This window comes from Leptodactylus fuscus, chromosome 7, assembly GCF_031893055.1.
Source record: "Leptodactylus fuscus isolate aLepFus1 chromosome 7, aLepFus1.hap2, whole genome shotgun sequence".
In the NCBI taxonomy this organism is placed as follows: Eukaryota; Metazoa; Chordata; class Amphibia; order Anura; family Leptodactylidae; genus Leptodactylus; species Leptodactylus fuscus.
Window position 1 is genome coordinate 129666469 of NC_134271.1, and position 11804 is coordinate 129678272.

General features: G+C 45.7%; 1 pseudogene; it reads right to left on the bottom strand.

Moving 5' to 3' along the window:
• Positions 1 to 909: 909 nt before the first annotated feature.
• On the bottom strand, positions 910 to 3326 carry LOC142212939 (jeltraxin-like; annotated as a pseudogene).
• Between the last annotated feature and the right edge of the window lie 8478 nt (positions 3327 to 11804).

Consider the following 11804-nt stretch of genomic DNA (forward strand, 5'->3'; position numbering starts at 1 on the left):
CATAGTGGCCCCTGCTCACAGTATTATGCCCCATAGTGACCCCTGCACACAATATTATGCCCAATAGTGTCCCCAGCACACAGTTTTATGCCCCATAGTGTCCCCTGCACACAGTATTATGCCCCATAGTGGCCCCTGCCCACAGTATTATGCCCTATAGTGGCCCCTGAACACAGTATTATGTCCCATAGTGGCTCCTGCACACATCCCCCAACCATGACAAATTAAAATTAAAATTTTCAGACCCCAGAGTATAATGATTGGAGACCCAGGGGAGGATACAAACATAAAAGACAATGTTACTTACCTCTCCTGGGCTTCAACACACTCCCCAATGATTTTGGTCATGTCCAATGAGAGCAGGAGTGGTAAGTAACAGTGTTTTTAATGTTTCCTCGCCTCCCCCAGGCCTCCGTTCATTATACTCGGGGTATGAAAATACTCCAGAGAATAATGATAGCAATGTGTGGGGTTCGCGCGCCCACGGCCTTACTCACCAATCCCCGCTCCTGTTCACAGCCGCATCTTCAGAAGGAGGAAGCACATGCAGCCGTGAGCAGGAGCGGGAATGGTAAGTAAATAGGGCCCATTACCTACTGGGATTACTTCACTGATGGATACACATTTTTAAGTAGGAAAAGAAGGACAAGAGAACAGAGACTATGCAGTAATACAGGATTTATTATACCATAAGGATAGAATAAAGGAAGCACATGTATTAGATGGCGTGTATATACTGTATACATAAAGAGTGACATGTGTAGGGCATTCTGTTCTCCAATAAGATGGAGGGCTCAATACAGATGATGTTACAAGGATATTTGCCCCTAGGTCAGCCGCAGCAATGACTATACAAGTCTATGGGGAATCCTACAGTAACTATATCATGATGACTTTACAATAGATCTATCAGAAGATTACAGGTGAAGAAGTGATATACACGGCCTTACATTACCTCTAGTCATCACTTAGGATAGAATCGGTTCTTCGAGACAAGAATTGACCCTTTGGCTCTATATTTCCCATCTATCCAGTTAAATATATTCCCGTTTACATTGTAATCATTATAGAAATAGACCATTATAAGCGAATCGGGCAGAACATAATCCCACATATTGACATCACACATTTCTCCTACAAAGGACTCGGCAACATCAAATTTACCACCAAAACTATCCTGGTCCTGCCCAAGGATGACAAACATCTGAGGTGAGATGGGAGATCTGGTCCTTGTAACTCTTCCCGGGTATCTCTTGCCATTGATCCATAGTTGGAGCAGTCCAGTCTCAGAGTCCCAAGTGACACAAGAGCTTTTCCAGTCAAAAACGTTCAGGATCCACTTTGAAGTAAATATCTTCATTATTTATGGAGATAGAAATATTATTTGGGGGCATCGGGTAAATGAGGAAAGCGTTGTCCTTGTCTGGTGTAGCTATGGACAGAAGGCCATAGTCTCGGGTAAGGTCGGAGTAGGAGCGCAGACATACAGTCATCTGCTTTAGAACTTTATGTGTAGAATTCAGAATTACATAGCCCGTGATTGTTGGCTCGGGAAAAAGCATGATGGTTTTCTCAATGGCTAAAGAGGAGAAATAATGTGATATTAGTCATAATAACCTTCATCATCAACAGCATTATCTTCATCATTATCAATAGCTATAGGTGGTACAGAGGTAGTAGTCAGGCTAAGTTCACACACGGATCCGCCTCAAACTCTTGACCAAAAAGATGGCTCTCATTGAAATCAATAGGAGTCGGTCAGGTCTTTTCTCCAGGAGCCGTTTCTTCCGGCTCCCGCAAAAAACCCCCAAGATGCTCATTCTTCAGGCCGAATTGCGAGGCGATACATTAGGCCATTCATTGCCTAATCTGGAGCGGATTGTGCGGCTGGATGCCGGTGCAGTACATCGGCTTTCAGTCGCGGCTACTCAGTTTTTGGTCCGGAACCTGTGGCGGCAAAATACAGAACAGACCCTTTTCCTGTCCTATTTTGCGTCCCTTGCTTCTATGGCTCCTATTCATTTAAAGGGGTTCTCCCATTTCAGTCTTTCAGCCAGGCTCTCCCATTTCATGCAGTGTCTACTTCTCACTTCCTGTATTTCTCCTCCCTCCCCCATCACCCCCATCCCCAGACACAGAACACTTAAGCAGATCAGATAATATGCAGATTCTTGTACAAAATGGACTACCTATTATCTGTGTGTTTACTTAGAGAGATAACAGACCTGTCATTATCAGCAAAATGCAATTAGTTGAACTGATTGCCCTGTGGACACTAAGTGACATCACTTGTCCTATCTCCCAGGTCCATTGTTATAGCAACGCTGTGTAAACAATGGAAGGAATAAAGTCACTTTGCAGGCAAACAAAGCAAAATTCCTACAGCAATATACTTAGGAAAAGTCTTCAGTTTTACATAAGCTACCAGTATAGATAGGATCCTTGAAATGGGACAACCCCTTTAATGAAAGGAGCCACGGAAGCACAGCCTGTGTATGGGCAGCACACGGGAGACTTCCCTATACACTGCCCATATTCTTAATTCACGGCCGGCCGTTTGCAGCATGGTCATCTGCAATCGGCCTTACGGCAGCAAAGTTTCTAATCTCAGCACATTGGAAGTGCCCTGACCTTCAATCTCTATCCACTCTGGTGTGGAGGATTGGGGAGATCTGGAGAATAGTACCATTGACTGTATCACTTATTGACTAGGTCAATCTCTTTACTACTTTGTGGAACTGATGGGACTCCTATGATTTCTCTAAACTGCCTTGACTCACTTCACCTCTATAGCGCCACATCTGGTGATCCTTATTTTTCCAAGTTCACCACCACCACCACTTCCCCCTCCGCCTCAGGTTCCGTGTGAACTTACCCTATGGGTAGTTTTTGTAACATGTAGTGTATAAAAAAAATCAGATCGTAAGGGGTGAAGAACAGAGCTAGATATAAGATTAGGTGAGAATAGACCAAGCGTTCCAGGAGTTTGGAAATGAAGGAGAGGTAAGAGACGTAGTTTTTATCCCAAAATACATACAAATGAATAATAATAATATAAAAAATATTGGCGCCCAGTTGTCCGTAGACGATAATCTTAGTAGTAATTTTCTTTGTGACTTTCAGAGATAAAGTCTAGAGGTTCTGAAGTCAGTATACATATAAGTGATACATATAGATAAGAGGTATGTTGTTCCTGGCAGGATTGAAACCCAGGACTCCAGTGCTGCAAGGCTGCAGTGCATACCTAACATACGTAACATACGTAACATACCTCCTGCCACATGACACCCAGCCAAAAGGCAAAAGAAGATGGTGAGACCTCTCATCTACAAAACCAAAGCAGATAAATCTCAATAATATATCGCTATCCTATTTGCAGATATAAATCGTTTTATGGGAAACTCAGGACAACTTACCTTTTCTTTGTCAAGCAATGATCTATTGTAACCGGCTGTAAACCAAATGTAGAAAATGTAGAACAAGATTATAAGATCATAAATATTTCATAAAATTCCAAACTATGAAGATTTTACAAAAACATCACAAGAGTAAAAACAGAGAGTAACATGATCTATCTATGGAGATAGGAGTGATACTGTACCGTGTCCTCTCTCTCTGTATGTGGTAACTACATAGACGCCTCCTTATATATATATATATATATATATATTGAAACCAGGACCATATTCCAGTTTTCTGCTGCCCTAGACATTCTGTCTGCTCGCTCACTATTGCTCAAAATCATCAGTTAATTTCATCATCAAAGTTCTGAGAATCTTCTCGTCCATCTCTACCACTTATAGCCGGGACGTTCTGGCACTCAGTTCTCCTATGTGGTCCTAGTGGGCTACTAGAAATTGAGGAGTGGGGCAACGTTGTGGCTCAGTGGTTAGCACTGCCGCCTTGCAGCACTGGAGTCCTGGGTTTCAATCCTGCCAGGAACAACATCTACTAGGAGTTTGTATGTTCTCTATATGAGGCTCTCAATCTACATAAAAAGTCCATGAAGTGTCAAAATATAAAAAACACCCTCAAAGATACCACTTTAGAAAGTACACCCCTTAGAGCAGTGAGGGTGAAACTGTTAGAGACTAGAGATGAGCGAACAGTGAAATATTCGAGATTCCATATTCGTTTCGAGTAGAGCTGAAATATTTGACTACTCGATCGAATATCGAATCCCATTATAGGCTATGGGCAGTGGCGGATCCAGGCTTTGCGGGGCCCTGGGCAATTGACTGTGGTGGGGCCCTACTTACAAAAACCCGACGTAGGTTTTTTCTGTCCGCTTGAAAAGTCGGACATATTTAGGACAGGCACGGAGTGTAAAACAATGCACCCGATGTCCATTTAAAGGGGCTCTATCAGCAAAATCATGCTAATAGACCCCACATATGCGTGAATAGCCTTTAAAAAGGCTATTCAGGCACCGTAAGTGTTATATTAACCCCCAGTCCCGTTTTTAAATAAAAGGATAAAAACATATATGCAAATCTTACTGAACATGCACCGGGGGCGGGGATGCACGATGCCGCGTCATCTTTGGGCACACCTGCCTCTTCTGTCTTCTTGGAGCGACGCCCTCTGGTCCCGTCTCTTCTGCCGGCTTCCTATTGGTCTTCTTCTGGCTTGAGGTCTTCAAATCTCGCGCCTGCGTAGTAGCGCTTCCCTCCGGATCGCTACTGCGCAGGCTCACTCACCATTTTACTTAATGGCAGTTCGCAAGCGTGCAGTACGCTCATGTAGTTCTACGGGGACTGGCAAGTGAGCCTGCGCAGTAGTGCTCCGGAAGACCTCAAGCCGGAAGAAGAGACGGGACCAGAGGGCGTCGCTCCAAGAAGACAGAAGAGGCAGGCGTGCCCGAAGATGACGTAGCACCGTGCATCCCCACCCCCAGTGCATGTTCAGGTACAATTAGCATATATGTTTTAATGCTTTTATTTAAAAATGGGACCGGGGGTTAATATAACATTTACGGGGCCTGAATGGTCTTTTTAAAGGCTATTCACGCATATGTGGGGTCTATTAGCATGATTTTGCTGCTAGAGCCCCTTTAAATGAATGGAGAATGTCACGGACACAGCTAGTGTCCGCTGCTAATGTCCGTGCAAGACATTAGCAGTGGACACTGACGGTAGTGTGAACGCCCCCTAAGATACTCCATGTGCCTTATATTAATAGCAATTAACCCCATCATGTCCCTCACATTAACCCCCTGTGTGCCTCACATAACAGTTACTGATATGTTAGAGACATGGAGGTAATAATGAAGTATCTCCATGATTAGTACCCCATACATCTCACACATCAGTAACCCTTATGGTGAAGTACACAGGGGTTAATGTGAGGGACATGATGGGGTTAACTGCTATTAATATGAGGCACATGGAGTTACTAAAACTAAATGAATAACTCCAAGTGCCTGACATTAATAGGAATAGTAACCCCCTCCCCCTCCAGCCTGTACCTGCGTGTGCTTTCTTTCACTTTGCTGAACTTCTCCCTCTCGTGTGTAAGATGCAGGACGGCAGGGATCTTCTATAGAGCGATAAGCTCCGCCTCCTCGGCTCTCCTCACCCTCTCATTGGTTGACAGAGGGCAGCCAGAGAAGGGGGATGAGGAGGGAGCGTCCTCTATCCATAGCTGCAGCTCCCTGCGCTGGCTGCTGTCTATGAGCCGATGCTGCAGGTACACAGTGTGCTTCACACATATACTTCCTAATAGGGAAAGTATATGTGTGAAGCACACTGTGTGCAGGAAGCTGCAGCTACTGATAGAGGACCGACAGGGGGCCCCTGCAAGTGACAATTGCCCTGCCGACCGACCCGAGTTTTGTTAGGTACGGGCCCTGCCGCGGGGCTCCGCTAGGCGCGGGGCCCCGGGCGGTTGCCCGGCTCGCCCGGCCCTGGATCCGCCCCTGGCTATGGGAAAAAATGCTTGTTTCAGGGGAAACCACTATTTGACTAAAGGAGAGTCACCAAGTCCACAAATAGCAGGAGGAGAGTGTTTAGGAGGAGCGCTGTGCAGTTAAAGCACACAGACCTCATTATAGTCTATGGCAGGCATGTCAAACATGCGGGCCTTTACAGGCATATCTGCAGCCTGCACAAAAGTCTCTGCCTCCTCCACCCCACACGCCGGGTGATGTGGCCACGTAATCAGGCCCGCACCCGACATGTGCCTGCGTCCTACGAGGTCTCACAAGACCGCTGCGCAGGCTGAAGAGCTGAAGCAGGTAAGCTTCTGCAGAAGAAATTGATTTTTCAAGTATTTAACCCCTATCCTACGGATAGGAGATAAATACTAGATTTATGATGATGGGGGGGGTTGGAGTGCTGGGGAAGAGTTGGGGTGCTGGGGGAGGGGGGCTTATTGATGTCCGGCTGGCCCTTCCTTGGGCTTGAGGACTGTTTTTTTTTAGCAACCACCTCGTAATTCTTTCACTTGGGGTTAATTGGAGCATTACAGTCTGCAGTGCTCCTATTAACCCCAAAGTGCAAGAACTGCAAGTGGGTGGGAAAAAACAGCCCTCAGGCCCAAGAAAGGGCCAGACATCCAGAAGCCCCCCTCAACCCCCCCCCCCCCAGCACTCCAACCCTTCCCCAGCACTTCAACACAATAATGGTGTCTGCCAGCTTTAACTGAGGTGCCATTTTACCGGCAAACGCAGGCACCCAGAGCAAGATTCGGGGCTTGCGTGCATTTTTATGGCAGCCGGAAGCCTTGTGAGGCTCCAGCCTGTCATTCTATACTTTCTATTGTATGCTACTCTATGTAGCCTGCAATAGAAATGCCGGATTTTTGCGATGCAAGTTAGAGGTGGGCCAAGCATGGAACGTGTTGGAGGCTGGCAAGCTCCAGAGCCGCTACCAGGTTCCTGCCGTTATCACACGTGACAAAAATGCCTGGCCCCAGGTGCAGCAGGGAAAAACACATTGCCATCTCAGCCAGGATGGCATCCCTGACCTCGGAGGCAGTGTGCTGTCTGTCCCCCAAGCTGATGAGCTTCATCACGGCCTGCTGACGTCTCCCCACACCAGTAGCTGGGGTCGATTCAAGGGCGGAGGAGGAGGAGGGTGGTGTATCAGCACTCCTGCCAGGAATATTGGGCGGGGAGACAAGGCAGGCCGCCACAGTTTGCAACCTGGTTCCAGCCTCAACTACATTCAGCCAGTGTGCCCTGATTGAGATGTAGCGCCCCTGGCCGCATGCACTTGTCCATGAGTCGGTGGTCAAGTTGAACTTTTGTGCAAAGCGCAGAACTTAGGGCCCGCCTGATGTTACGGGACACACGCTGCTGCAAGGCTCAACTCACCCTAAGGGCCAAAAACACTGCTGGTTAATTTTGTTCCGTTCAAAAGGACTCTGTGTTTACATTTGGCTCAGTCGCAGCTCCAGGACATGCCTTTGAAGGCAAGGTTTCCTTTAGTGGCTCCATCTCAGCAGGATGATGATGGTGAAGCTTGGTTAAATCTGGTGTCGGAAGAGAAAGTGGTTTCTGATCTACATCTAAAGTACTGGAGCATGTTGTTTGGACAATTAACACCTGATCAGAACCCTGTAGAGGTAATGTAGAGTCCGATATTAGAGGACCATTACCGCTAGTAGTGGTTGCAGCCAGTTCTCCCCCTTTGTGGTCCTCTAAATCAAAGTTACCCCCAGGACTTGATGCCAAAATGTTATCAATTTAACAGTCAAAATGAAGGTCAATGTCTGGGTCCTCAGTCCAATCCACTGCATCAATCCAACACAATGAGAGTAATGGTTCTGGAACCACTGTTTTAGGGGCAAAGAGTTTTTAAGGGGCCAACACTCTGCTGGTGCAAGGCTGAACTCACCCAAAGGGCAAAAACACTGCTGGTGCAAGGCTCTACTCACCCTAAGGACAAAAACACTGCTGGTGCAAGGCTCTACTCATGCCAAGGGCCGCAATCTCTGCTGGTAGCTCAGCTTAAGGTCCTGTAACTTTGTTTGGAAGGGCTCTTGTTAAGGGCTAGAAAAGTGAATTTTGGAAGGTCTTACCACATCACACACACACACACTCAAAATGAAAGTTAAGGGTGAGGGCTTTTGGATTTCCCATTGTCTATTCCATCCGTGGTTGTCATGGGGAACGTGATTTAAAGGGGTGGTTGTTACTGTTTGTTGAGCTTAAATTGGGGTTTGTGTCCATCCATTTGTGGAGTAAAGAAGGTTTCCAGGTATTTTCCCACTTTGATAAAGGTTTTGTTGAATGTGTAAAGTGTGTAGTTGTTAGGCTGTGATGTTGGGGTAATAGAGGGTCTTTGGTGTGTTAGATGCCCCCAGACATGCTTCCCCTGCTGTCCCAGTGTCATTCCAGAGATGTTGGCATCATTTCCTGGGGTGTCATAGTGGACTTGGTGACCCTCCAGACACGGATTTGGGTTTCCCCCTTAACGAGTATATGTTCCCCATAGACTATAATAGAAACCCGTTTGAACACTCGAACAGTGAGCGGCTGTTCGAATCGGATTTCGAACCTCGAACATTTTAGTGTTCGCTCATCTCTAACTGTAATGTCTCATTTTATTTGTACATGAACCTTCTCATTTGTCAACTGCTGCAGAACATGTTGTTAATATATAAATAAAAATATACAGTACAGACCAAAAGTTTGGCCACACCTTCTCATTCAGAGTTTTTTGTATTTTTATGACTATGAAATTGTAGATTCACACTGAAGGCATCAAAACTATGAATTATCACATGTGGAATTATATACTGAACAAAAAAGTGTGAAACAACTGAAAATCTGTCTTATATTCTCGGTTCTTCAAAGTAACCACCTTTTGCTTTGATTCCTGCTTTGCACACTCTTGGCATTCTACGCCGGAGTAGACGAGCTGAGTGCACGGCCCGATGTAGCAGTGTCCGATGTAGCAGTGTCCGATGTAGCAGTCCGATGTAACAAAGCTGAGTGTGCAGCAGGGTTCAGCGCGCACTCAGTTCTGCTTAATCTCCGGTGTACTGCTACATCTCGGCATAGGAATGTGTTGACCAGTGTTGACTGGCTGAATGCTATAGCATTCGGCCAATCAGCACTGGTTCTGCCGGTGGAGGTGGAGTCTAAGAGTCGTCCACAGCAGTCTCCATTCTGGTCCGATCTTAGACTCCACCTCCTCACAGATGAGCCTCCGGTGGAACCAGCGTTGATTGGCTGTATGCCGTACTCTGTATGGCATTCGGCCAATCAATGCTGTTCAATGAATTCCTATGGGAAAAAGTCAGCTCGCGCATATCGCAATCTGACAGGGATCCCGACGTAATAAAGTGACTTGGGCATGTTAGATGCCACCAGACATGCTTCCCCTGCTGTCCCAGTGTCATTCCAGGCTGTTGGCATCATTTCCTGGAGTGTCATAGTGGACTTGGTGACTCTTCGGAGTCGAATGGTGGGATCCCCTGTAGCGAAGCATTTTTCTCCCATAGACTATAATGGGGTTCGATATTCGGTCGAATATTGAGTGGCTATTCGAAATGAATATTGAATATTTTACTGTTCGCTCATCTGTAATGTTTACCTCTTACATGAAGTACAATGTGTCATGTAAAAATAATCTCAAAATCACTTGTGTAAGGTCTAGCGTCTCCAAGTTATTGCCATATAAAGTGACATATGACAGTTTGGAGAAATGAGGTCTGGTCCTAAAGGCACTTTTACACCTGGTCCTTAACCGGTGAAGGTTTTACCAATAAGGAAGGAAGTATGGAGACATCCATCAGGAAATAAGCTGGAGAGAAGTCACTACAAACATCCCATCAACTGGAAAGAAACAATCCCATTTATTTAGGTTGTTTCTTCTTTCTCTTCTTCATAGCTTTTCTCCTTCCACAACCACAGCTTAGACTGCAGCTCTTCTGAGCTCTTCTCCTATGAGCACGCTTTGTCTTTTTTGGTTTCTTTGCAGGTATTGGTTCTGGTAGAATTCGGATTGGTTGTGGTAGCTCTTCTATGTCTTTTCTCTTCATCCATCTTGGCTGTTGTCCTGGCCTAATGAGATACAGCCATTCCTCCTTGTCGTCCTTCTCCTCGTTGTCTACAAATAGAGAATCCATAATGAGAATGGTGTCAGATAGTCAGTGTCCTTCACAGCAGATCACTTGATGGTTTTGGATAATTTTGGACATGTGACTATTCCTATTGACTATAGTCAGGAGGAGCCTTACAGGTCATATATGACAGGGACAGTCTGCTATAGATTGGGGTCACACACAACCTTCTCAGGGTTCTTAGTCATTCTTACCAGGTTCGGGATCCGCGCTCTTCTTTACATCTGCCTGACATTTTTTCATCGCTGTAGTAACTACAACATAAAACAGAAGCCATCAGAAGAGGAGAGACATGTGTGTCCATTATACAGGAGCCCGGGCTTGTCTTTATGTTTATTTGTCTTCTGTATACTCTGCTCTTTGGTATCAATAAGTGTCTATTATTAGTAGTGGCCAATGGATGGGCTTATAGATGTAGCAGAGCTGACTGGGTAATGCGGAACATCTCCTCATGATGGCGCTATAAAGTCTTATTACTGATCTTACATAGGACTGCAGGTAAATCTTCTGGATTCTTAGTAGTCCTAGTGATATTACTAACAAGCCCTGCTACACCTGGAGTACAGGGGGGATCTCTGTTCTCCTAAACTACACCGCTTCTATACTTAGAGGGAACCTTCCAATTTCTGGGGCTATACTACATGTCCTATGTGCACCAGGCGTATAACTACAGGCCATACCGGGGGGGCCCATTGGCAGCAGTGCTATAAGTGACATGTCATAGTTGGGGTGCCATATACACCCGCTGTCAGGGTTATATTCTTACCCAGCGTCTCAACGATGACTTCTTTTAAGTCGAATTTCTCTTTCTCTTCTTTTTTTCCTTTTCTACATTTGTAGCAGCTGGAATAACAAGAAAAACTCATGAGATACAGCAATATATGGAGCGCCCCCTCCTGGTTATGGGGAGACCCTAGAAGCCCTTCCTCACCTCATGTGTTACTATAGAGGGCACAATACAGGGGGCGCTAGATATCACAGACATGATATGGATCAGATGCCATAGCACAAGCAGATTATTACCCAGGAGTCACATCGCCCCCTGTAGGTCTGACATGATATAACCCTCCACCTTGCACTACATTATCACCATACTACATAACTGTTCTACTGTGGATATTTCGGGAAAAGATGGCAGAAACTTACCAAAGAAAGATTTTGGCGCAAAAAATTAATATTGGCACAATGATGTACGCAAGATCTGGAAAGAAAGAAAGAAGATGGTTGATAAGACATCATGGAATCTGAGAACTCCTCACATAGATCCCTATGCTTGTCATGGTGATAACACATTCTATTATGGTCTGTCATTGACAAGGCATGTTGGGAGTTGTAGTTCCCAAGTAGCTGGAAAGATATATAGGCTATACATATACATAGGATGATGTCTACTCACTTGTCTTACTGGGGGTGGCCGGGCGCAGGGTGGCAGTGTCAGTGGTCACTGTCAGGAAGGAATAATACACAAAGGTGAGACGTTATGTTATACCCAATGCCAACACTTCTATATTTGTAACTAATACTTTTCACCGCTGAGGGTTTGCTACAATACCTACAATGCACACATTGTCTGCTGCAGAACCTCTTAGTAATAGATCATTACATTAGGAGAATAACACACGAGGAAATTCCTGACCCCCCCCCCCCCCCCTCCAAACAGCCACCTGTAAAGCCCCCCAGCTATGAGTGTCCATTACTGTACCTGCAGGTGTCATGGTCGGCCTCCCGTCCAC